Source organism: Bemisia tabaci, chromosome 8, assembly GCF_918797505.1.
Source record: "Bemisia tabaci chromosome 8, PGI_BMITA_v3".
NCBI classification, from domain to species: Eukaryota; Metazoa; Arthropoda; class Insecta; order Hemiptera; family Aleyrodidae; genus Bemisia; species Bemisia tabaci.
The window spans coordinates 4,874,476-4,901,571 of NC_092800.1; the positions used below are offsets into that span (position 1 = coordinate 4,874,476).

General features: G+C 41.1%; 1 protein-coding gene across 8 annotated transcripts in view; it reads right to left on the minus strand.

Annotated features, from left to right (window-relative positions):
• The window catches only part of Antp (homeotic protein antennapedia), a 395,272-nt gene that overhangs the window by 134,418 nt on the left and 233,758 nt on the right, over positions 1–27,096 (minus strand). Inside the window, exon 1 of one of the 8 annotated variants that reach the window (XM_072303367.1) lies at positions 12,768–13,423. The exons of the other annotated variants lie outside the window; for them this stretch is intronic. The gene's annotated coding sequence lies outside the window, so the exon portion shown is untranslated. Of the gene's footprint in view, positions 1–12,767; positions 13,424–27,096 lie in introns of those variants that run through there. 8 annotated transcript variants of the gene reach the window in all.

Genomic DNA, 27,096 nt, shown 5'->3' on the forward strand with positions numbered 1-27,096 from the left:
ACCGCGTGATTATCTACCCCTGATAATTGATTCGTCCAATATTTTACCCAGTCTAAATACCCCCTCCGCCCGCATAGCACCCGCGTTCCCGCGCGCATATGCTCGACAAAATGGCAAAGTTTCAAATCCCTTAACTCCTCGCGTCGCAGCGTTGCCAACCGAGTCTTAAAATCGTTGAAATTTGCACTGATAACCCACTATGTCGGAATAAACTTCGCAACGTTCGGAGTGGAGTCGCTGCCACCGAAATCATTTGAACGCTTATCCCGGCATTCCCGGAGTTTGTTTAATTATCTATGACGTATTAGAACCCGGGAAGAGTGACATCTATACAGGCAGTTTTCCAAAATTTTTGCCGCCTTTTTTTTATCTTCGCTTTTTTTTCGCTTTTTCTTCAGCTCGAGTCCGAATCTACAGCCTTACGGTCGCGACCCCGGCTTTCATACTTGGTTTAACACTAATTTTCCCGTCTCCACCAGCCAATTCTCGGAAATATTTATCTTGCGTCTTTACCAGCTCAATGATTTATCTCTGCCCCTCCCACCCGACCTTGTCTCCCGAAGCTGCTAAAATTCCCTAGTTTCCCGTCGGTTTGATCTTAGTTCAATTTTCGTTTCGCTAGATTTTTATTTCCGTCATTTTTTTTTCTTGCAAAAATGTTTTTCTTTACTTGCGCTTTGTTCACAGGGAGATTTATAGTTTTCTTCATGTGTTATTTATTTCGCATCTTCGTATTATTTTCGTCGTTGATTCTGACAGATTAAAAGAATTCGAGGAATGATAATTCGGTTGACATACAATGCAACATCAACTGATGTCATATTGCCGTTATTTTGTCAAAGTATATGGTCAAACCCTCGAATTCCACATATCTTTATCGGTTATGATTTCGATTTAAAAATAAAACTTTGCATCAATTAAAAATACAAATAAAGACTTCCCGCAATAGCTTTTATTCTAGGAATGGTGAAAATACTTTCTGGGACTTGGCATTTTATCATGAGATTTTACCTCCTTGATGGCTGTTTCATAACGTATTGAGCAGCTCATCCATTACGTTTACCAAACATGCTGTCAGCAAGATCATCATATCAATCAACTTATCAATTTTAACAACCCAAATTATGGTAATTTCAAAGGTTTATGAATGGAACCCTGAAATTTAAAGTTGTTCGTTCTTGGTTAAAGACTTTTCGCTGCCGTTTCTGGCACTATATGTTTCTCAATCATTCTTGCGGCTCTCAACCTTCGGGCACACTCTCTCTTTCTCACTCGTTTATGGCCTCTTTCAGCATAAATACGTTCACTTACGACTTGTTAATGACACAATTTAACTAATCAACACATTGAACTCACACAGAATTTAAACATGAGTTTATCTTTCATTGATTGTTATGATTTGAATCATTCGCAAGAATGACGTAGCCACTAAATCAGTGTACTTGTTCCGAAATTTGGTCGCCTATCAAGGCCTTTTAAGTGGTTGTCCCTATGTCCCTAAATTACGTGAAGCACTTTTTTGGCATTTTTGACATCCTTTCCCCTTGTAACGCTTTAGTGGCGTAGGTTCCTATCCTTTAACACGTCGTAAAAACAAAATGACGTAAAGCCTTCCTCGACACCCTCTCCCTCACTGAAATAAAAAACACATTGGATCTAGAGTCCAGACTCTTGAAAACATTGACAAGAAAAAATACTCTTGATTCAATCAGATTTTTGCTTAAATCAAAAGGAAATCCGCTCAAATTAAGAGGCTTGGTTCTTGATTTAAGCTAAAATCAGATTGAATCAAGAGTATTTTTTCTTGTCGATGTTTTTAAGAGTCTGGACTCTAGATCCAATGTGTTTTTTTCCAGTGTGGCGTAGGTTCCTATCCTTTAACACGTAAAAACAAAATGGCGTAAAGCTTTCCTCGACCCCCTCTCCATGTAGCGTTACGTAACTTGGGCACGGCCCTTCAGCCCTGTCTCGACGATCAAAATAGAAGCTCCGAACGGAGCTATCCCTCCTGGCCAGACACTGGAAAAAAAAATACATTGGATCTAGAGTCCAGACTCTTGAAAACATTGACAAGAAAAAATAATCTTGATTCATTCGGATTTTTGCTTGAATCAAAAGGAAATCCGCTCAAATTAAGAGGCTTGGTTCTTGATTTAAGCTTAAATCTGATTGAATCAAGAGTATTTTTTCATGTCGATGTTTTCAAGAGTCTGAACTCTAGATCCAATGTGTTTTCTTTTCCTGTGTACGTGAAGCACTTTTTTGGCATTTTTGACCTCCTTTCCCCTTGTAACGCTTTTGTGGCGTAGGTTCATGTCCTTTAACACCTAAAAAAAAAATGGCGTAAAGCTCTCCTCGACCCCCTCTCCCTATATCGTTAAGTAACTTGGGCACGGCCCTTCAGCCCTGTCTCGACGATCAAAATAGAAGCTCCGAACGGAGCTATCCCTCCTGATCAGACCAATGAAATTGCGGAAATTGCAATGAACTGCCTTGATTTTGATGGTGAAGATGCTGTGGTCCAAAGCTCGGTAGAAGAGGGTCCGGTTGTGCGGCGCGGCGCCAGGACGGAGCGACGGAGCGGCCGCGGAGTGCGAGTGCGGCTGGGCGGTCGAAATCGCCGGGAATCCACTTGACCCGCGTCTATCAACATTCACCATTCGAGCGTCTCGCTCCGGAGCAGGATTCTCGGCCGGGCATTCCTGCCGAGCCGCCCGGCTGCCCGGCCGCGCCGCGCGAGTGACAGCGCGGCTCGCGGCGTCGCGCGCGGCTTCCCGACCTGGAGCAAAAGCCCTCCCGATTTTAGAACGACCAGACGGCCAAAGGTGCCCTAACCTCCTCTCCTGCTCCCACACTCGGATCTGGGCTTCATTGGTGTATAGGGTTTAAGGCCACAGGTGAATTCACCCGGTTGCACGCGGGAGGGGAGGGGGCGGGCGAGTCAGAAAATCGACGGAATCCACTTGACCCGCGTCTATCAACATTCACCATTCGAGCGTCTCGCTCCGGAGCAGGATTCTCGGCCGGGCATTCCTGCCGAGCCGCCCGGCTGCCCGGCCGCGCCGCGCGAGTGACAGCGCGGCTCGCGGCGTCGCGCGCGGCTTCCCGACCTGGAGCAAAAGCCCCCCGATTAGAACGACCGGACGGCCAAAGGTGCCCTAACCTCTCTCCGCTCCCACACTCGGATCTGGACTTCTTGGTATATGGTTTAGGTCACAGGTGGATTCACCCAGTTGGTCCCAGAAAAATTATAGTTTGATTGAGCCAGTTTTGGATAAAAATCCCTTTCTTGGGCCACAGATGGTGAACAATAAATTGGATTACATTTAGCAATTTGGAATAAAATTTCTAGCCAGGTTTTAAACGAAGTATTGCCATTAGTTTTCCCTTTGCACATAATTTTTTGATGAGCCAGAATGTTTCTTGCCAAATGTGAACAACAAATTCATACTGTGAAAACTAGTGCTGTTTTCGCGATAATTTGCGGTTTTCCAGACGAGGATACCTGCGATTTTGCTAAAATTACTGAAATCATTAAATATTTTACAACTTATGCAATTCCTGGCCATAATTTTGCTTGTATTTATTGTAAACAACAATAGAAATATCAGTAAAATATTCAGTTACAAACTTTTCACAGTGTGTTTGAAAAAATGCAATTTTGCAAGTGGAAACTTTACAGCATTGAAATATATAGTTATGCTCTTTCGACTGGGAAACGACTATTTGGGTTAAAATTAATTTAAGCATTGAACCTAAATTATGAAAAGATAATCAAAATAATGGTGTGAGAATTCTCTCATTATAACACTTTTCCGTATATCAGCTAGATCTGAGAGCTGCTAGGTGATAGGTACACAATTTCAGCGATCGTCAAAAAACCCCTTCATTTAGAAATGATACCGCCCGATATCACTCGCGTGCGTAAGGTGGTATCCTTTCTTCGCGAAGAAAATATCAATGCCCTACGCATAGTTATATCTTTTTAGTGAAAAACTTCTGCAACAATGTCCCTATGAGTTCCTATAAGGTTAAAAACGCTTCAGAGTAAAAAAACACATTAAATGTAGGACTACAACACTTGGACCACTTATACCCTTACAACCTTTTGTCGATAGAGATATGTATGCATATTTTTATTTATTTTGTATAGATCAGCTTTGATTTGTTTTCCATGCCGTTTAAAACTTTTCACACGCAGGATCCGAAAGCGACGAAAGTGTAACCTTTAGAGTTCATAAAGCAGAGTCGCTCAGGGGACCTACTCAGAGGCACAAAAGAGGGGGAGAAACCCCCCCCCCTCTTCCGTGGGGGGGGGGTGGAAATTCCTATTTCCACCGAGAAAAGGACGTGCGTGGGCTAAACTTTTCAACCCCACGCATTTAAACACTAAGTCGGTTCCTTTTTGTTCCGAGCGTTTTACTTTTATTCTTTCCTCGATTTTCCGTGTGTACACGGCGCCGGCACACTCACACACTCGCGCGCGCCACCCTCTTATGTATCTAAATCCTTTGTTTTGTTTCGTATAACCTTTTACATCCCTAACAGGGCCTTTTGTTAAGCTCCCTTCCCATGAGTTGCTGAGCCAAATACCACGCCGCGCTGGGGAGGGCATTAGGAAATTCTCCTCCCCCTTCCACACCCCCCGCCCCTCCCGCTGAGCCTGACGTGAGGTCGACGCCATGGCCGCTCGGTTAGACGTCCTCCTTAATTTTTGTAATTAGACCAGTCGCTGTTGTCGGCGCGGGCATCGAAATGCTCGAATCCCGTTGTTTGGTGGCACATACTGCCGTGCTAAGGAAAAACGCCGTATGAACCTTAAGGCGTTGCCAAACTTCCTCTGATAAAATACGAATTTATTGGGGGAGTTGTAAATATTTGCTGTCGAATTTTTCAGACTATTTCCTTCGCAATTTTATCTAAAATATCTGAGATTTTCAAGGAAAAATATGCATGAATTTCTTAAAAAACACTTGTTTTCTTCGAGGAGATTTGGCAACTCTTGATTGTTCATGCGGCGTTTTTCCTCAGCGCGGTCGTTTTTTAACATTGCGCGGAAACTCGCGACAAGGCTCCGCTGTGTTTACGTTAGTTGCTTTGCATTTGTCGAGACAGACAGTTTTCCCGACGCTAATCCCGGATTTAAAAACAGGGTGTCACGTGAGGGATTAAACTGTCGGCTCATGCGGGGGAAAAAAGTAGAAAAAAAAGGTTGTGCATATAGTTAAAACGTCCCGACGTAATGGAGTCGTAATTTTGTTTTGCTATTGCAAGGCTGAGAACCTGCGAAATAAGTTTTTCTAGGTACATGGCTTGGTGATTTTCTTGCAAGAATAGAGAATTTGTGTCTGAAATCTGATGAATTTCGTGTTTAAGTGGAAACTACTGAGTGAACTGAACACGAGGATAACCTTGGTTCATGAATTGAGCATTTATTAGAGAAGATATGACAAAATGATTTGATCTGCTAAAATACAAGTGTTTAAATGGGAAATGCCGCCAGATGACGTCACTAGGCGGTGCATTTTCTCACTTTTTAATCTATTTTCATACTATTTCCCATATAAGGAAAAAAATATAAACAATACTGTGAAATCAGCTCTTTAAGCACTTTCAGATGAAGCAATAAAACATTTGCATGCAAATTCTCCATTCTTGGGAAACGGGGTGAACACAGAAGTTTTGACCCTGTTGTAGAATACTGAAAATATGAGGAGATTTAACTTGGACGAAGATAAATTAACTAACATTCTTAAAACAAGAGATCAAATAAACTCTAATGTAATTTTATCACTAAACATATTTACCGAGGTCATGGCGGTGATTTTATACCATTCATAAATCATACTTAAAGAGAATATTTTCGGGGATTTTATGACTTACTAAGAAATTATAAAATTAGAGTAGGGAAAATGGAAAGGGAGGATTATTTCTGAGTATGGTTTTTTTATTTATAATTATTTTTCAGTTTGAGGAAAAAATCCTATTAAGTATTTGTTATTATTTCAGGTCAGAGCACTTTCTTTCTTGCATACATATGCATTTTTATAAGCCGATTATGTATATGTCATCGTAAATTGTGACGAAACGAATTAAACGTTTGGAATAAAACAAGGAAAAATGTTTAATGCACATATTTAAATTTCATGATAACTGACCAATACTATTATGGGCATAGTTCTAGTATTACACAATTGACACTACAAGAGTAACGTGAATGTGACTATAAAATATGAATCCATGAGGCTGAAGTAAGCTCCATTTTCTTTAAGTTTTTTCTTTAAGTTCTAAAGTATGTGACAGTAGAGGGGGAAAGAGAAAACACCAGTCTTGATTTCACTCCAAAGTTTTCCATCTAAGGATTGTCTAAGCTTTATTTTTAATAGGTTTGATAAGAAAGTGGGCGATTTTGAAAGGAACTAAATAACCACACTGAACGAATTTGTCGGGCGCCAGGCTCGGCTGGCATAGAGGCCAAAAAAAGAATTTTAACCGCATTTTGCGCATAATACCCGGCGCCTGGTCACATCATTACACTGATCTGTATTAAACCATGCTGCCAAATCGCGATTTTTTTTTAGCTGACTGAGCTGACGTCCAAGTGAAAAAAATTGCAAAGATTCAAGCTTGAAGCTGGATCAAGTCATAAATTATATTGCGGAAAAAGTCGCGGAGTTCTGCCTTCTTAAGCTGATGCCTTATAAGAGACATCCCGCCAACGAAGGACCGCATTGTTTTAGGTCTGAAAAAATAACTGTAAAAAGATTAACTCCCAATTATAATTTAATTGCACCTGCTAAAATGTGACTAACGATGCGAGAGAACGTTATAAATTATCGCGTAATTATCAAAAGGAATTCAACTCATCGCCTCATTTAAGCGCGTTGGATCGCTATGTTTCGTCGTAACAGCTTCCATTTGGACTGAGTTTACCTAAAACGAGAATTCTTTGCAAAAAAATCAATATTCAATACTCTGATTCTGGAATATACAGCAAAAACAAGATTTCTACATGTTAAACAGAGGTACAGTTATATACTGAACAGATTCAATCAAACTTATTGTTCTCTCGTTAAATATTGACGTAAAAATAAGGTTGAAATTAGTCGCAACCACTTAAAATTATGTTACCGATTTCTAAGGAAAAGGAAGCTGTTCTTATAGTCAAAAAAAGTTACAGTTTTCATCAGGGTAAGATTTCATCACAGATTTTCATCAGGAAGTTCCCCCGATGCAACTCTATGACTAGCTGTGACCATGAAAAATTACGTGGCGCCGAACACCATAATAGTAGTAGTCACAAATATTCATACATATTTTCTCTAACATTTCGGAAATTTATTTTATACAAGACAATTTTGGATATTCTTAACTGAAAATTTCACTGATTTTCCTCTGACCTCATATAATAATCGGAAAATTTCGAACCTAAACTGCACAGGTATCCTCTTGTAAAAAATTAAATCTTTTGAGTCAATTTTGCAACCTTGGAATGGAGTTACGTCCCTTCGTGCGGGAAACGACATCTTTAGCCAAAAAAAAGCCACAAAAAACACGCAAAGTTAGCAAGAAAACACGGGATCTCATAAGAAAATCAGATCATTAATTGTGAACGCAAACGACGAAGTTACACTTTCGTAAAAAAATTAGATCCTTTCAGCCAATTTTGCAACCTTGGTATGGAGTAACGTCCCTTCTTGTGGGAAATAACGTTTTCAGCCCAAAAAAGGACCGCAGAAATCACGAAAAGTTCGCAAGAAAACGCGGGAAGCGCGAGATCTCGGCCTGGAAAGACGGGAGGGGGGCGGGGGTTCAAAAACAAACCGCGACCGTGAAAATGCACCCGTTGTCGGGGCTCGGGGGGTCGGAGCCGGGCGCGGAAATTTATTCGCGTTTGATTGTTTTAAAAACACTTGAGGGACCCTCAGAACTCGGAAGGGCATCCCGTTTCCAGGGCTGCCGTTTCCGCCCCGGCCGCGAACCCCCACCCCGTAGTTCCGAGCCCCGCCACGCGCGGCAGCGTCGTCGGTGGGAGAGCATAACTCACCGGGACACATTACCTCCCTTAAAAGTCTAATGAAGTTATTATCGGGCGCCGCAGCGGGAGGGGAGGGGAGGGGCGGGCGGAGGGGACGGCGGCTCCCCCGAGAGATGGTGGTTGATAGTGGTTGTGACCCCTTGCCATCCTTTTAGGCCCGGTTCCGGGTCTGCGGTGCCTATCTGCACCGAGGCTCCTCTATGCTAATTATTTCATCAGCCTCGGGTCTTGGTGCGTTGAGTGCAGCGTCGCGCCGCGCCGCGGCGTGGCCAATCGGAGCGTCCGTGAGTTATCGGGCCGTCTCTCAATGGTCACGCTTGTACATCCTCTGAGTGTACGACTGTGCTTTAACATAGGCGGTCCAGACACTTCGAACGGGGAGGGGGGCATTAGGGGGGTCTGAGGACCTCCTCCAGAAAATTTTAAATTTTTGAATGTTTAAAGTATTAATTGTGCGATTTGAGTCATTTCATCATGAATAATTGTCCAGTGTTAATGTCTCTCCCTCTCTTTCCTCCGTCCTTCTTTTTCTCCCGCCTTTTTTTGAGGAAAAGGGGGACAAGGGGGGCGCAGGGGACGTACGGGCGTGCGTATACACTCCTTACGTCCGCACCCCGCTTTGGACCTACTTATGACGCCTATGTATTTTAGGGCGAAAAACTAAATTCCGAATCTTGCCCTGTCATTAGCGTCCAAATATTCAAGTTTTTCAACCCCTCTTCCTTCATTCATGAAATTATTAGTGTGGGGAACTGCAGATTCTATCTTGAGAGCTCTCTGAGTTTTCTGTGCTACAGTTACAAAATGTTCCTCTTTAATTCATGAAACTTTGGACATGGGCACAAAATACCATGCATTCAGGGCAGAAGAGGACTTTAAGATACCTATATTCTTACTGATTCGCATCATCAGTGACGGTTTTGGAAGGACTAAGTACGCTTAGGTGTATTGATGTGCGAGAAATGACTATAATGATAAGCCAACAAAACTGAATCTCATGATAAAATGTAACTCACGATGTTTATTTCTGTTTAAGGTATCCAGAATGACAGTTTGCTTACCTAGAACACACAAGAAAAACAAATGCATATAAGTATTGAGACAGTAAAACAAAAATATACATTATGAATCACTGACGGCAGTGAGCTGCAAGAATTTTGAAAGTCAAAGTATTAATACGTAACACAGTCAAAACATTGAGTTGAAATAATTCACGAACTTGACCATGTGTCTTTCCTTCTGCCAATAAGTAAGAGCCTGAGTTATACAAATTTAATTTATTTTTAAGTAATTAAATGGAGGAAAAATTATTTCAATCGTCATTTTCTCTTATGACTGGTGATCATACCGAAAAAAAAGGATGGTGACTTAAAATTCTGGATGTAAAAAAGTGTGCGACAACTCACAAAACGCCGAATCAATCGCCGCAGTAGTTAGTTTTACATCTTGACATTACTAAGTAACTGCTGTGGCGGTTAATGCAGCGTTTTGTGAGTTACCGCACACTTTTTTACATCCAGAATGTTAAGTCCCATCCTTTTTTTTTCGTTGCACGATTTCAGATTGATTTCTGCTAAATTTAGACCGAATATTGAGCTAAGTGCGAAACCACTTTGTCGGTTAGCTTTCCCCGCAAAATCGAGACCCAGGGAAAGCCAGATGCAGGCCGCCGTAATAATTTTCAGGGGCGGATAATAAAACGCGACCTCTCAATCCACGGTTATTACAACCGAATCTCGATACCTAATCCCTATTTAATTTCGATGCGACTCCAAGGCAAAACACGGCTCCCCACAAAGAAACAATGGAGCAGTTGCACATCTCTCAAGGGGTAGTTCACTCGGTGGCGACCGTCGCGGACAATCAGTTCGTTTGGAACTTGGGGTACGACTAATTTATTGACAGCCGCTGATTTACCGCCGAGGTCCTAAATGCATCCTTTCCCTGGGCTCCTTTCAAGTTCAGACGCTCGGTTTACAGAGTGCGATTTAATTGCTTACACTTTTTTCTCCCCCTCCCCGGCGTGTAATACGGGACGCTTGTGCAGTATTGTTCGGCTATCAATATGATATTTATGGGCTTTTTATAGCCCAGTGGCTCCCATTGGCGCCGTTGTCAGAATCGACTTCTTCATCAAGTGAATCGATTATCGATATTTCGCCATTAGAAGCTATGCTGAAAAATCGATTATTAAGGGGTTCGTTGCAAACACTCTATTTATCGATACTTTTCCATAGGTTTAAATGGCAAATCAATCGATTTATCGCAAAACACGCCAAGCCACTGTTCTCCATGGTTGACTGTGCCCGTTTTCGGTTAGGTTTTGCAACCGTGTAAGGAGTCCGACTTGGCGACAACCAGACTGCAGCCTCGTTGATATGCTGATTTTAGCGCCGGCTTCAATTTATGGCTTATTAGTATTGATGCGTATTCGTAGCTGAGATGAATTATTGATTTTGTTGTGCCTCAATTCGTTCATTGCGCGTTCTTTACCCTCGAGTAAATGAATAAAGCTATGTTCCGTTGCCCCTGTCGTCTGAATATTCTTTCTTTTGTGTGGTAGGAGAGCACAATGGTAGAGAAAAAACTGCGGTCCAAAATTTGTGTGCGAAAAATTGTGGATGTATCGTGCAGTTTTCCGTTTTTCATCTGACTCCGATCTATTCCTTCAGCGTTGAATTTAATATATGTAATGACACTCACTTTAGTCATGTTTTCAAAATCTGAGGACGCGCGAAATCTGACTTTTCCGGAAAAATGATGTTTAGAGGAAACCAGATGCATACTGGGAAAAAGTAAGATTAATATCTTGATTTAAGAGAAACATTTCCGAGAAAGGTACGTCTGAGAAGATTTTCAAAGATGTCATAAAATCTTTTAGCATTTTAACGATGGTAATTGGATCGGTGTTTATTTTTCTTTACTTTTTATTTTTCTGTTATTTTTTCATGGTTACATCTTGCATTAGAAGATGATGGATAGCAAAAAAAAACCATTATTGACATTTTTTATTAAACCCAAAAAATATTTAAATTTTAATGAAAAACACTCTAAAAGACGTGAAAGGATAAAAAAAGAATGAAGCTGTGACACTAGTAATCCATCCAGAGGCTGCACTAAATATAAGTTGCCGGAAGTTTTACGATTATGAATTCTCATATTAGTGATAAGATTTCTAAAGCTCATCTCATCATCGAACAGAAACAGAAGTAAAAGCGTGACGAAAATTGGCACCATTGATGATTCAAACATTCGGGTTTACAAGCGTCTCAACGGTGACAGTGATCACATACTTGACAGGAAGGAAGGGTGTTGACATGAAGGAACTTTCTGATTACGTTGCCCTTTGACAGTTATGTTTCGCGTATGATCGGCAGTCTTCATGGTTGCCGAGGTATTCGAAAACTTAAAATTCCCTCGCACGGTAGCCAAAAATTGAAGATTTGTTTGTAAAAACAGCAACACAGGAGGAGGACATGTAGCGAGAGTGAATTCGATGCACCAAGGTGCCAAAATTCCCTTCTCTGACAGCACTCATGATTGCAGTGTATGTTCCACTGAACTGACCGACCTGGACGCTACGTCTGGTATGTTCGAAGATACATTGACGCTCACTCTCTCGACTGTTTCTATCTTTACGAGCGATCGTTTATTTGTTTTTCTTTTGGTGATACATTTATATTACGCAAATTCATTCATTTATAATGTTTGGAAGAGAGAAAGTTATCAACTTTGGTGTGCGTTGATGAAAACAAATGCTGCTCCTATTTAATTGATTATTGGAAGTGAGGGGACTTGTTATTATCATTTTGTGATAATACTTTTTCTTATTAGTCCAAGAAAAGATCAAATCATCAATTGAAACAAGTAAATACGTGATAACACTGATGAACAAATCGGAGCACATAATCGGTGATATCAGATAACAGATGTGCATTAGACCTTGTTCACCGAGACGGTGCTTTCCCTGGAAGAAATACATTGAGCAGCAAAATAAAATAAAAAATATGTCTCCTAAAGAATGATTTAACATTTCTTTGATGATGCAATATTTGTTACCTACACTTGTAAGTTTGGTTTCAGATTTTCAAAGACACGTGACCATAGATGAAGTATTTAAGGAGCAAAAATAAATTCTCTTTTTACCACCTCTATCAAAACTAAAAATTTGGGGTAAAACTGAATCAATTTCATTATTATTTAAATGCATGAATTGTGTTCTTCTTTTCGCCTATTCTGATTTTTTTTAAACTTTTAATTTCAAAAGGCATTCCTCATCAATCCGAATTCGTTTTCAACTGTGCGTATGTGATTTTATTTTAATGATACGTGTCGAAAACGGCAGTGATCAGACCTATAGCGCACGCTAATTCATAGGTATCCATTGAATCACGTGAAGGAAGTGTTATTCTAAGGTAAAAACGCCAATTAAATGCCGTTAGGACAAGCTCTGCGGTAGAGACTTAAGGGAAACTTTAGATTTTTTGAGCGACTAGAGTACGAGCATGAAATTGAGAGTTCCTTCATTTTTTCGGCTAGGCAATTTCGGCTACCCAAGAGTTGAAATAATTGTATCCCGAAGTTTGTAAATAATTTGACATTTATGATTTTACTATTTTCATCAAATCTAAATAAAAACTAAGTATAGCTCCTCCAAACATAATTTCGCTTATTGAATATTATTTCTGCGAAGAGTTTGAATTTCATTTGAAATTCTCATTCAACATACCTGCGTTCTCATTTTCCACTGATTGAAGATTCGATTGGTTTGTGAAGCGCTACTCATCATTCTGGCATTTCTTTTAACACTGTTTCGAAAAGTTTGAAAAATGCTGGATTCACAGCTGCAGGTTTCACATCCCAAAAGTGGCAAACATTCCGAAACTCGGGATTATGTAGAAATAAACGGTGGTATAAATAGGGAGGCTTTCAAGAAGTAAAGTTTTGAAAAACTGTAACGATGAATTTTGTATTTCAAAATTTAAACCGGAGCGACACATCTTTAGCACAGTTTTATTCCTGCTTGTTTTAGGGTTTAAAACTTTAAAAACAGTGTTTTTCTTCAAATTTTACATTCATAAAATAGGTAGGATCGCACAACAACACGATATTTTTTAGATTCTCTTAAATTCAATTTATAAAAATACTTTCGATAACACTTTGAACTTTGAATAATATCGTTCTCACAGTAAACTCTAACTCGGCCACGCTAAAAGACACCTCATAGACGTTGAGAACACCCGACTATGAAATTCAATCAACAAAATTAGTTAAAAAAAATCGACGAACACGACGTTAAGAAAAAGTGAGCGAAAAATTACACAAAAGAGAGTAATTTTTTGTAACCAAATGCGGTGAATGTTAAAAACAAAGACTACGATTTGCGAGGCTGAATTCAAAAGACGCTCAAAACACAAATCGACAACAAATAACTGTTTCAGCACTGATAAGAGGCGAGCGATTTTATCAACGATGATGAAATCGGACTAGACCGACGCAGTTTTTTCGGTTCGATGTAATCACGGTTCAACAACGATTGACCAATCCAGAACATCCAGAACGTGGACCCAACTTGAGGGGCGACAAAAAAAGCATCCCCACGGAGGCAAGATAAAATCCTTGCCACCTCTCCCTCGGGATCAGACGACCCTGAACGGAATCCCGGGAATTCGAGAGCGCTACCGGAACGCACACCTCTCCCCCGCAGACACTTGGAGCGACGTTTACGACCGTTTCAAACTGGTTTTGATAACGCGCGTAATGCGGACCACCGCTAGGGACTGATTGTGAGAAGAATTAGAGGTGGAGTGAAGAAACAGGTCAAATGACTTTCTATTGTTTTGTGGGTTTCACCTTCACCTTCACTTTGGCTTTTAAGCCCCCCTCCCTCCCCGTCGCAACCTCAACCTTCCACCCATCGTGATTCTTGATTCTACTGCACCTTCCCTGTCCCGTTCCTTCTCCCCATGTCCAATTTGATCTTTTTATCAAGCTATTCACATGTAAACGGCTCTGCTTGAGTTGTTCTTCTTACTCTAGGGCCATGGGTCCGCCAGGAATCTGCGATTTACGTGGGGGCTATTCATGATCGGTTCTCCCTGTCTGCCTTTACGCCTCCAACATCCCAGGTGAAAATTCAAGAAACACTTATCTTCAATTCTACCGTGCTAAGGAATTATGCCGTAAAAGCATTCAAATGTCGCTCTCAGGAGAGAAAACATTCCTCTCTTAAGCACCAACTAGTTGTTCGGAGGAGAAAACATTTCTCTCGAAAACAACTACTCAATGCAGAAAAGAGAAATGTTTTCTCTCCTGAACAACTAGTTCATTCTTGGGAATTGGAACTTTGTCCGTAGCACCTTTATATATGTTGTAGAAGGCGTTCTAAGTAAGTTATTCTTTTCTTTAAAGCAAAATTCTGGCCCGATTTTATTGAAACTTAATTTTTTCAGATGACTATCGACTGTTGGGACATCTGTACAATCATCGAATACAAATAATAATTAACCAAGCTGGGAAATCAATTGGCAGAGTTTCTACGGCTATGCGACCTACAAGCATGCATTTCACGGTTCATTACAACTCTGCAGAAAACCAGTGAAAATTGACGTAAGTAAGATGTGTGACACACAGCACAGTATTAATGCGATATTCAACACGATTCTCTTTAAAATTTGAGTACAGTATTTTTAACAAACACAGTTTTTTTGTTGTTGTTTGGTTGGCGTTCTATTTCTTTTAGTTGGTTGGCGTTCTATTTCTTTTAGTTTTTCCCCTTGGGGACAAGTGTCAGTCGAGAAAGAAATCGCAGAAGGGTCACAAAAATAAAAATTGTGTCGCTCTCAAGGAAAGTAAAATCAGTTTGTGTAGAGAAATTCATTGCAAAAGCTACACTAAAAAAACGAATTTAAAACTCAAGAAACACGTGACAATTGAAATGGAAGCAATAAGTGTATCAATCAGGAAAATTTTGTATTACATTTCATCCCCTCCATGATGACCAAATCTTCAAAATATTACATTAATAGTTACCAATTTTGATGAATTTATAAACTTTGTGAGGCTTAAGCTTGTGGTCAGTGAAAATTCTTGCTAAGTCATGCAGTTCAAGGACAGAATACAGACTACTGACATTTGGTTACATTACACCCCTTCTATAAAAACCTAATCTCAAAGAATGAATAAGAAAGTTTAGGCGTGAGCTTTTGTTTAGTGAAAGCTAGACTAAATCTCGTTCAAACATGCAATTCATGGATAGAGAGCCAACTCTTGACTTTGAGTTAAATTACAACCCCTCTGTGATAACCAAAAGTTCAAAGAAAATTACACGAGTGGTTACGAATTTTTATAGATTAAGTAAGTTTAAGATCAACTTTTTGTTTTATGAAACTTAGATTGAGTCATGCAATTTAAGGACGGAAACGAACCATTTTTGGGAAAAACCGGGCACATCCTAGGAATGGGTAATCCAACACAAAACAACACAATAAGCTCACTTTCAACACACAGAATATCTCACAAAAAGCTCACTTTGGATACACAAAAAGCTCACTTTTGATGCACAAAAACCTCATTTTGGTCGCGCGAAAGCTCGGTCACACACGCGGCACGCGCGGCGCGGCGGACATTATCAGCGGCTGATAAGGCGATTGGACGCACCGGAGGGCAAAACGCGCTCGAGCTTAGATTCGGTACTGGGGTTGCCGAGGGTGCCTGGGCCGGCTCGGAGTGGAGGGCCCCGTCAAAATGGAGGCAGCCCTTGTCAAATGTCATTTCTCATCTCGGATATTTTACCCCTCCACGGGCGGCACGGCGGCCTTGGACCTGGCTCCCCATTCACCAAAAGCACCAACTCCTACACCTGGTCACCCCCCTCCCCCTCCCTCTCGTCGCTCCTCTAACGTAAGGGCGTATCTTAATTTCCACATGAGCCCTAGAAAGCATGGATTTATATGTGAAACAAGGCTCAGCGGGAAATCGAGATACGCTCTTAGGTCTGAGGGGCGACGATCTGTCAGCTTCTCACCCTGGTGGGGAGGCTGAGTTGAAAAATCAATTTTTCATGACGACCATTTTTTTTCGGATCGGAATTTACCTGGTTCCCTCGGGGAGGGGGTGGGTCCATGGGACAGGGCCTCGTTTTGGCACGGAGGATTGGCGAATCGCGAAGTTCGGCGGTGCGGATCGAATTAGGGTCCCTGAGGAATTCTGACATCCCTAAGCTGCTTATTGGATTATCTGGTACCTTGCGGACTCTTTTTGGTTGTCATAAAAACGGTGGCTGTAAACGACTACCCTTTTAATTTTTCTTCGCGAATGAGCTTTTTCCCTGAATGAATTTATCTCGATTTTTAAAAGACACCGTCACAAAAGTTTGGAATCATAAGATTGTTGCTCATTAACTTCAACCTCTTGTTTTATACCTCTTTCTCTCTGTTATTTTAAAGCTTTAGACAAAGAAGACAAAATAGATAAGGATGGATCTTATCGGTGAGAGCGGGTGATTGAGATGGACAGAGGAAGTATGTAATAAACAAACTAATGGCAATTAATGAGAGTCCCTATAGATAGTCCATCATTTTCTTCCTTAGTCTATGACAACCATCCATTTCAACCAATACCGATAGGATCGCTCCATACTCCTTATGCCTTCTTTGTCTATCGCTTTGTCCATCAATTTCAATAATGACATTTAAAGTTAAACCGGCATAATTCTCGATTTTGTAGACAAACTGTGCGAAACGGTAGGGATACAGTACAAATACATACTTTTTCTGCACCATAGGTATCTTTAAAAACAAGAATCTTCATGTCTTGGAAGGCTTTAAAGGTGTAAGCCGTTTTTTTTTTAACCCCCATCTCGGTTTTCTCGGACCCTCGGCCAAAAAACTCTTGGGGAGTGAGCCTTCAGGGCCGTGCTAGACAAGAACCGCCTATATACATACGGAAAGCGTTGGAGATACGCGGTTCTGCTCGGCGGGCCAAAGCCAGAGAGAAGAATAAGCCGGTAATGAAGACGCAACGGGGAAGCCCAGAGGGTTTTCGTGAGATTAATACCCGAGGCCAGATTGCATTTTTCAACCGAAACCGAGTCGCAGCCCCAAGTTTTTTTCCTCCATCAGAATCTCGACGCGATCCTCTATGATTGGTGCGAGTAAATGGTACCAATCAGTCAGTGTCGTCAATGTCTAAAGTAGGGGGATGATGTTGCCAAAGTTAATGGGGAATTCACAGACTGTTCCGAGTACATACTGCCGTGCTACGAAAAAACACCGTATGAGACATCAGGCGTTGCCAAATTTTCTTCGGAAACTCAAAAATTTTCAGAAAAATTTGTGATTATATCTCTTCCCATTTTCTAGAGAATTTCCTTCGTAATTTGATCAAAAAAGTCTGAAAATTTTAAGGAAAAATATTTATAACTTGCCTGAAAAATGCATTTTTTCCGAGAGGTAATTTGGCAACATATAAATGCTCATACGGCGTTTTTCCTTAGTACGGCAGAATGCTGGTCGATTCTTCCAAGTTTGGCAATGTCCATACGGGACCCACCGCGTCGCTCGGGACTGATTCCTGATTGATACTGATCTGATCGGGCTCCTGGATGAACAATAGCCTGTCCTTCGAGGGGAGGAAGCCATTCTGACGGTCCAAAATTGTCAGGCTCCCGGGTTCCACTCTATGGTGATGTCTATAGTTCTTGGAAAAGGACGGTTTGCAATGGCGTAGGGACGGTGCGTTTATGGAGTCTGGCTTCTTTAGCTCATTTTAACTGAAGCCTAAGTTTTCTATAACTCAATATTTGGGAATGGTTGAGAAAAATGGGCAGGGTTTAGTGGGGTGGAATTGAGTTTTTGGGCAAGAAGTAGTATGTCAATTGCTCGGTGAAATATTCTATAAGTTGCCATTTTTTAGGTGAATTCACATACGTCACATACGATTCGGGCGATTTTTTAGTTTTTCCTTTTTAATGTTTTCTCTCGTTAAAAATCGATTCTTTACCATCGCTTCAAATAGGGGGATGTCGATAATCGATCATTCACACTTCGTCACTGATGTTAAATGTAAAATTATTCTATGGTGTATTAAAATTAAAATGTTAGAGAGATAAATATGTATAGATAAATATAATTTTTCACCGATTCGTGTCAAATTTTATAGCTTCTTATTTCAACGAGCAGAAACATTTTCTCTTAAAACAATTTCAGAACGCATTCCAAATATTATTCGATGTTACATGAGTTACAGAAAGTGAGTTTTATGAGAACATGAGTTTACATAGTGACTCATATCTCTGTATTTTACAATTTTAGCGACATTATTGGCAAATTTGGCGGAAGCAGCGTGGATACAGCTTCACAGTAAGCGAAAGCGTAGCCGGCGAAAGCGCGGAAATGGCGATGGGAGGTGTTTCTTGACTCTGTGTCACCCGGGAGTAAAAACACTCCGCTTGAGCAAACACCCCCAGCGTCAGAACATGGCGGCAGGTTTGAGGACCTACCTGGCGCAGCTCAAATAATAGAGCTATTCAATGCAAATATAACCGAAAAAATGGAGGAGAGAGGCTCGGAAAGAAATGAAAAACGACGCACCAGCTATGTCAACACTATTTTTTTCCCGGCAGCAGAGATATCAAACACAATAATAGTTGCTACAAACAGTGAGAATGGATAGCTGGTGCTCCGCGCTCGCTACAAGGAAACACATGTATAAATACCGGCAGCTAGTTTAGGCATCGGGCCCGGGAAACAAATGTTCAAGTAGAATAAACTCAAACAACCAAGTGAAATGAAAAATGTCACCAATATCAACCACTTTTCCTTCCAGGCGCGTGCTATTAGCTTTTTGAGCTGCTACTCGCGGCATCAAATTAGGGGCTATTTATGGAGCTTCTGTCGGAAGTGATTAACACCTACTTACCAAAAAGAATAAATTAAATAATTAATAAATCCACGAGTCATGCATCATTCTCAGAGCGGAACCGGAGGCTTTTGACCTCACCACTCTCTCTATGTTTCTTTAGCGACTTATTAGTGATCAATTTTTCCGAGATTTGTCGATTGAAAGTTGTCGCTCTATTAAGGTGCTACTAAATTTTTTTTATTTATCAAAAATTTCGAACGATTAAGGTCATAAATCAGTTTGGGAAAATTAAACTTTTAAATTCAATGCATTGCCTCCTAAGAGACTGATTTTGTCATCAAGACCGGACATTGAATTTGTCTGTTTCAACACTGGAAAAAAAACACATTGGATCTAGAGTCCCGACTCTTGAAAACATTGACAAGGAAAAATACTCTTGATTCAATCGGATTTTTGCTTGAATCAAAACGAAATCCGCTTAAATTAAGAGGCTTGGTTCTTGATTTAAGCTAGATTCTGATTGAATCAAGAGTACTTTTTCTTGTCGGTGTTTTTAAGAGTCTGGACTCTAGATCCAATGTGTTTTTTCTTTCCAGTGAACTTTCAGAATAATTTAGTTTCTTGGATTTTTATGGATTGGTCGGTTGGTATCTGATAAAGCCGTATCGGCTTTTTCACTGATTTCAAAATATACAAGAATAAAAAAACATACTCATTTTACCATAATTAAATACAAAAATTTTGGTTTCTGATATAGTCGTATCGTTTTTATTGACTTCAAAATATCCAAGAATTAAAAAAAAACCAGAATAATTTTATGTGTTTCGTTTATTCAAATAAAAATATTTTACCTTCTGTTATAACAGATCTATATGATGAATGTACGCTTTCGTTGCTGGTGGGAGAGCTTAGAGACAAATTTTGAGCAAGGCAAGAGAAATCTGCAGAAAATAAAGAGACGGTTCTGTTGACCAGTTTCTTGATCAAAAATGCTCAATCAAGAGCGGAGTTTGGTAACGCGCGCACTCATTTGAAACGGACATCTATAATTCATCCTCTCTCTGAGGCCCGTTGAAATCGTTCGTTAAAATGAGAGAAAAGCACGCATCTCAAAATTAAATACATATTCAACGCAGGACAAGGGACCCAGCGTAAGACCACCTTTGCTTTCTTGACATCGCACGGCTTCAAAAAATTGCGTGTCCCCTGTTGCCGCTTGCAAACTAAAATTCATAATTCAGGACTTCACATTTGATTGTAACCAGAGGGTTATAACAGAAGAGAGGGTACGTATTTTTTGAAAAATTTCATCGCTTCCCAAATGACATGTCAAATATTTTCAGGTCCAAAATTTACATGACCGAACATTTTATAAGTCCAAGAACCGAAATGTCTAACCTATGAGCGTCCAAAAAACTAAGTCGTCCGCCTACAAAAAAGTTGAAAAATGAAAGTTCAAAACTATGAAAAATCCAACGTGGAAAGTGTTGTGAAAAGTCCTGGGTTAGGTTTAGGTTGATTCTCATGATTTATTCTCTTTAAAATGGATTGTACATTCCAACTTTGCAGTTGATGAACCGGTTCCTATGCCTTTAAAATGTTCAATTCTTATAACCTTAAGCACCACTCAAAATGAATGCATGTTTGGCAAAACTAGTCCCTAACTACTTCTAAATTCAAAAGTATATCAGTGAAAAATCAATGTTATAAAATTCAATGAACTTTTGTTCGTGTATACATTAAGGCTTTTCAAAACTCATTTTGCCAGTTTTTTCAAATGAAACAAGGAAGTTAAACAAGTAGATGGGGAAAAACTCCCTTGAGTGGATGGCTTCGTTCTGATCTGTATTTGAAATATATGAAACCTGATCATAAAGTCATTAATTTTTGGTAAAAAGTTAAAGACCGTTTTATGGTTGAACGAGGTACAACATAAATCCGGCGTCAATGCGGTGAGCACACGAGGTAGCTTGATTATGCTGTATCCACGCATCTCAACTCGAAACGCATTAGCCGAGCCTTTGAATATATTGAACGAATTACTACATTGTTATGTACATAGAGCTTCACCCTTTTATTCCCGGGCAGAAAAAGACAAACACTTCCTCGGGGCCGCGTTTTTCGCTTTTGTGTTTGCTTGATCGAAGCGTAACGTGTTTTTCACGCACCTCGCCAGTAACTGCAACTTAATAACACACTTGAAAATTTATTACATTCCACTTGGAGGCTGCTCTCGTCGGTGTGGCTCGGACCCTGAAATGTATTCAAAAGCAAGGGTATTCTATGGTTTTTTACTTAGTCCAAGGAGAGGGGGAGAGACAGGTCGGGTTGTGACACCGGGAGGCTCTTTTAAGGTTCATCTGTACTGCCGTGCTAAGGAGGAACGTCTTATGAGCCCTCAGACGTTCCCATATTCCCTCTAATTTAAAAAAGGATTTTACGGGGACAATTTTGGGTATATTTCTTCAAAATTTGCAGACGGCTTTTCACACACCTCGCCAGTAACTGCAACTTAATAACACACTTGAAACTTTATTACATTCCACTTTGAGTCCGCTCCGGGTTGCCGCGACTCGGACCCTGAAATGTATTCAAAAGCAAGGGTATTCTATGGTTTTTTACTTGGTCCAAGGAGAGGGGGAGAGACAGGCCAGGTTGTGACACTGGGAGGCTCTTTAAAGGTTCATCTGTACTGCCGTGCTAAGGAGGAACGTCTTATGAGCCCTCAGACGTTCCCATATTCCCTCCAATTTAAAAAAGGATTTTACGGGGACAATTTTGGGTATATTTCTTCAAAATTTTCAGACGGTTTTTCACGCACCTCGCCAGTAACTGCAACTTAATAACACACTTGAAAATTTATTACATTCCACTTTGAGGCTCCTCTCGTCGGCGCGACTCGGACCCTGAAATGTATTCAAAAGCAAGGGTATTCTATGGTTTTTTACTTGGTCCAAGGAGAGGGGGAGAGACAGGCCAGGTTGTGACACTGGGAGGCTCTTTAAAGGTTCATCTGTACTGCCGTGCTAAGGAAGAACGTCGTAAAAGCCCTCAGACGTTCCCATATTCCCTCTAATTTAAAAAAGGATTTTACGGGGAAAATTTGGATATTTTTCTTCAAAATTTTCAGACGGTTTTGTTCGCACTTCGATCTAGAAAATTGGAAAATTTCAAGGAGAAATATGCATAATTCCCCCAAAAATTCATGTTTTATCCGCGGAAATTTGGCGACTGTTGAATGTTCATACGGCGTTCTTCCTCACACGGCAGTGTACCACTACGTGGTTTTTGCCTGACTGTCCTCGTTGACCTTTGAAAAAATAAAAAATAAAAAAACTTGAAGTGATAAAGCTCTTCATTGAAAGCGTTTTGAAAGAATGCGTTTAGTGGGCGTCATAAAAAAAGCTATGGGTGCTGTTTCTCTGAGGAAAGTTTTAGTGGCCCGTTTTCCAACGAGTTCGCCTTCAAAACTTCAGCGGTCAATGTTACCAACTTAGGGGCATTGATAGTTGCTTGCAGTGATTTGGCCGAGTTAAAAACATTCAAACGAAGAAATGGAGGAATGAAAGAATATCAAGGAAAAATTTTAGGTAATAGAAAATTAAAAGTTAGAGAATGACACATTATTACAGGATGTATCCTGCTTTCACTGATATAGATGTCACTACAGGTACGTTTTCGTATCATTAGGACATTACATAAAAAAATTTCATCAACGTCAGAAGTTCAGCATCGACTGGACGTTTTCATGCAGAAAGGAACTATGCAAAAAAGGAATTAAATCAATAGAAAGTATGTGTATAGCATTTGTGAGCAACTTAAAATTCTTTTTGATTTTATTTATTTTCACCCAGTTTTTTTCAGCACAGAAACGTTCAAATTACGAAAGTACCGCAGCATTTCTGCAAGCTTTTTTGCTCAGACTTTTTTAACCTGGATCGATCGAGCGGCCAAGTTAACTCTTTTATAGGTATAAATACCCGATTAATTTGCTGATGGATTTCAAAATCAAAATCAAATTCACTCCTATCCCACCTCAATGCTCTGGAGTTTCCCTGCGAGGAATCTTAACCAAAAATATACCGTGCGAGGAATATAATCCACCTCCAAGACCAGCCCCACGGCTTTTCATGCGTCGGTATTTTGCGCTCGCATCCCTTCCACCGCGCGTGTATTTATCACGAGCCACCCCCCTAAATTGAACGATGCGTGAAAGGAACCACTGAAGTGCATTAAAATGATTTACAGCCGCCAATAGCAGCTAGGCACACGCTCGGCGCTCACGTTACGACACGTCCAACGAAAAAGCTCTAATCAGCCATGTTTCGGGGTGGCGAAGTCAAAAGCGTTAATCTTTCCGTTTGAATTGGCACTCGTCGGTAAAGGGGTGATTTTCGGGCGGAGGGGGCTGAAACCAATCAGCTATCTGACTCGGAGATTGGAATGAAATATTTTCCGACTGAAAAACCAGAAAACAAAACAGAGATAGAGAGGGAGTCTGCTCCCTCGCACTTTGGTTTGTTTGGAGAGTTATCGTGTGTGTACAGGGTCGGTTGGAAGGGTTGCCGTTCATGCATAGTTGCAGCGTGGACGAATCTATTAACACCCTCGTTTAATGAAAAACGCGAGGTGGAGCGCTTGCTTGCCTGGCAACATATTCAGAGCCTAGTTGTCATTATTATAAATATTCATTTTGAGTTACCATAGGGCCGCCCCTAAATTACGTGACGCTCTAGGGGGAGGGGAGGGGTCGAGGGGAGGGTTCCAAAATGCCAAAAATGTGCGTTACGTAATTTAGGCACGGCCTCATATAGGTAACATTTGCGAATACAGAAAAATAAATTAGGGTTCAGTTAGAAAGAGTTATGCAATTAGGTATCATTTCGTCATTAGTCCTGAGAACAAAATGATCTTTTGTAGTGAACATATTATTAGAAAATCATTTAATTTTATTGCAAAAAATCGTCCGATTCAAACTCCGATGTTTGAGGATGACTCGCTTCAATATCCGGTGAAAATTCGATTTTAGCACAGAACAAGGTTTTTTAACCTCTGCAAAGCTGCTTCTTTTTCTTAACCCACCATCCAATAAAATTAATAACACTTTGGACTTTTTAGGGGAATTTGGAAACACTGTGTCGGGGTCAAATAGAGAAAATTAACAAGAAGGGGGCAGGATCCGAGGAAAGGCAGGAAAGCGACATGAGTACAATTAAATATGGCGGCAGTTGTGAGGGGGGTGGGGAGAAAGGGGGAGGGTAAGGTTGGATCCCTGTTATCACGAGAGCTCTCGCCACCAGAAACGCTGGTTTCGAAGTTTCAATTAGAAACCACCAACCGGAAGTGATTCAGTTCGAGGGACCCGGGATTCCCTATGCTGGTAAAAGCAGCGCGATACGAACTTTTACGAACTTACACGCGAATCCATGCCTGGATACCAATTACGGACACGTTGGGCACAGTCTGGGCCTGATGAATTTATACGGTCCACCAGCTCCGTTAGTGTTCTCGTCTTGTATTGATTTCTTCCTGAGTAACATACTGTCATGCTAAGGGAGAACAACAACGTTTGTTTTGTTGCAGTATACAGCAGAACATTAAAAGTTCACGCCTCTCGCCATCGCGCCTTCAATTTTTGTTGATGCAACACGGACATCCATCGAGTACGAATAGTTGTATCTCTGCGCCGTGATCGAAGCGCGTCATTTCTCATGCGTTTTTCCCACGTTGTGTTTGTTTCCGTTTGTCTCATTTGTAGTGGTGCTTCAAGGGCTACGTGAGAAACACGATTGAAGGTAGGAGAGATGTATTCGAGCCTCATTTTCGAACTTTTCTCCGGAATCTGGGCGACACTTCATCAGCAGTATACAGTAGAACATTACAAGTTCACGCCTCGCGCCATCGCGCCTTCAACTTTTGTAGATGCAATACGGACATCCGTCGAGTACGAATAGTTGTATCTCTGCGCCGTGATCGAAGCGCGTCATTTCTCTTGCGTTTTTCCCACATTGTGTTTGTTTCCGTTTGTCTCATTTGTAGTGGTGCTTCAAGGGCTACGTGAGAAACACGATTGAAGGTAGGAGAGATGTATTCGAGCCTCATTTTCGAACTTTTCTCCGGAATCTGGGCGACACTTCATCAGCAGTATACAGTAGAACATTACAAGTTCACGCCTCGCGCCATCGCGCCTTCAACTTTTGTAGATGCAATACGGACATCCGTCGAGTACGAATAGTTGTATCTCTGCGCCGTGATCGAAGCGCGTCATTTCTCTTGCGTTTTTCCCACATTGTGTTTGTTTCCGTTTGTCTCATTTGTAGTGGTGCTTCAAGGGCTACGTAAGCAACACGATTGAAGATAGGAGAGATGTATTCAAGCCTCATTTTCGAACTTTTCTCCCGAATCTGGGTGACACCTCATCAGCAGTATACAGCAGAACATTGCAAGTTCACGCCTCGCGCCATCGCGCCTTCAATTTCGCAGATACAATACGGACATCCATCAAGTACGAATAGTTGTATCCCTGCGCCGGCATCAACGCGCTTTGTTTGAGTGAGGCAGCATACTTTCTTTATGTTTGGGAATGTCAATTAATGGGAAGGAGAGACCTTAGTGCCTTTCTTAGAGGAGTCTCTTACAGGCACTTCGTCACAAATAAGCTGTCAATATTAAACCAGAATAGAATTTGGTTAAAGTACTAGAAACAGAAAATTTGCAAGGATCCCAAAAGATGACTGAAATGAATATGTTACCATCACCATGATGAGTCAAAAAAGTGAGTAACGTCCCCAAATTCCAAACCTGACAGCATATTTCCGAATTGACTGAATAGATATCGATTAGTACTCATTCTTTTACTAAAATATGTTATTTTTGGAACCAATTTTGACACAATAATGCAGCCAAACAAAATGTTTACCGCTTTAGATGCATTCTATGAGAATTAATCAATACCTACATATCAACCATTTTATATCTGCTGTGCTCTACGACTATAATACATGAATTCTGTGCATTCCCGTACTAAGGCAAACCACTGTAGGAAAATTCGAGAGTTGCCAAATTTCCACGAATAAAACACGTATTATTGAGGAAAGTTGTGCATTTTTTTCCTTGAAATTTTCAGATATTTTAGAGAAAATTTCGAACAAAATTATGCGAAATTTTGAGGGGAAATATTCACAATTTTCCCAGTCAATAATTTTTATTGAAGAAAATATATCAACGCCTGTATACTCATACGGTGTTCTACCTTAGGTCGGCAGCACAGGCGCTGCGTTCCGCGGCCAATCTCTCCCAATCAAAGCGCGACAAATTAAATCGATATCATCGGATCGTCACGCGATCCGCATCGGTCGGGGCGTCCGCGAACGAGCGCGAAATCCGGAATTTGAGGGGTTAAAAATACGGATCTAAATAAAACTCGCAAAAAAACCGGAGCACCGCGCCCGCCACGCCGCGCCGCGCCGCGCCTCACGGAGGAGAAGCGAAAAGGTCCCGGCGGGTCGTTCTTCTGCGCTCCTGCTGTCTGCCCTTCATTTTCAAACCCGCCATTAATCATACAGCCCCGTTGCCATGGTGACCGATGGGGGATCCGATGCCCCGTTGCCAGACCTCCTCGTTATTCCCGGCGGATTGGTATGGATCGCGGGGCGAATCGTGCGACTTGGCAACGTCGCGGTATCCTTGTCCCGAGCGCGGGAAGGATGCCGCTATGCCGGACGGCTCTTGCCCGAGAGAGAGACCCGGGATCTTGGCTAGGTGAGGGTATAAATAAATGAAATAAAAGCCAACTGATGGAGGGATTTATCGGATCCGAGTTTTATTTGGAAAAACTGTCAGGAAACGAAGCTTTCCTCCGGTCATGTTTGTCAGATTTTCCGGGAGGGAAGCCCCCTCCCTCGTCGGGGAGACCGTGAGGATTCGCCCGATGGGGCCGCTGTGTTTCCTCTCCATGAGGCTTCACCTGAGGTTTAATTCAATTTGGATGGAAGGTTTCTCGGAAAATGATCTCAATTATTATTTTTTTTTTTTATTTTTTTTCACATTGTCTCAGGAATGATACGAGTCGCCGTTTCCAGAGCGGAGGGACGTAACTTCATTCCAAGGTTGCAAAATTGACTTGAACGATACAGTTTTTACAAAAAAGTGTACCTGAGCAATTTTTAGTTACGAATGGTCTGATTTTCGTTAGA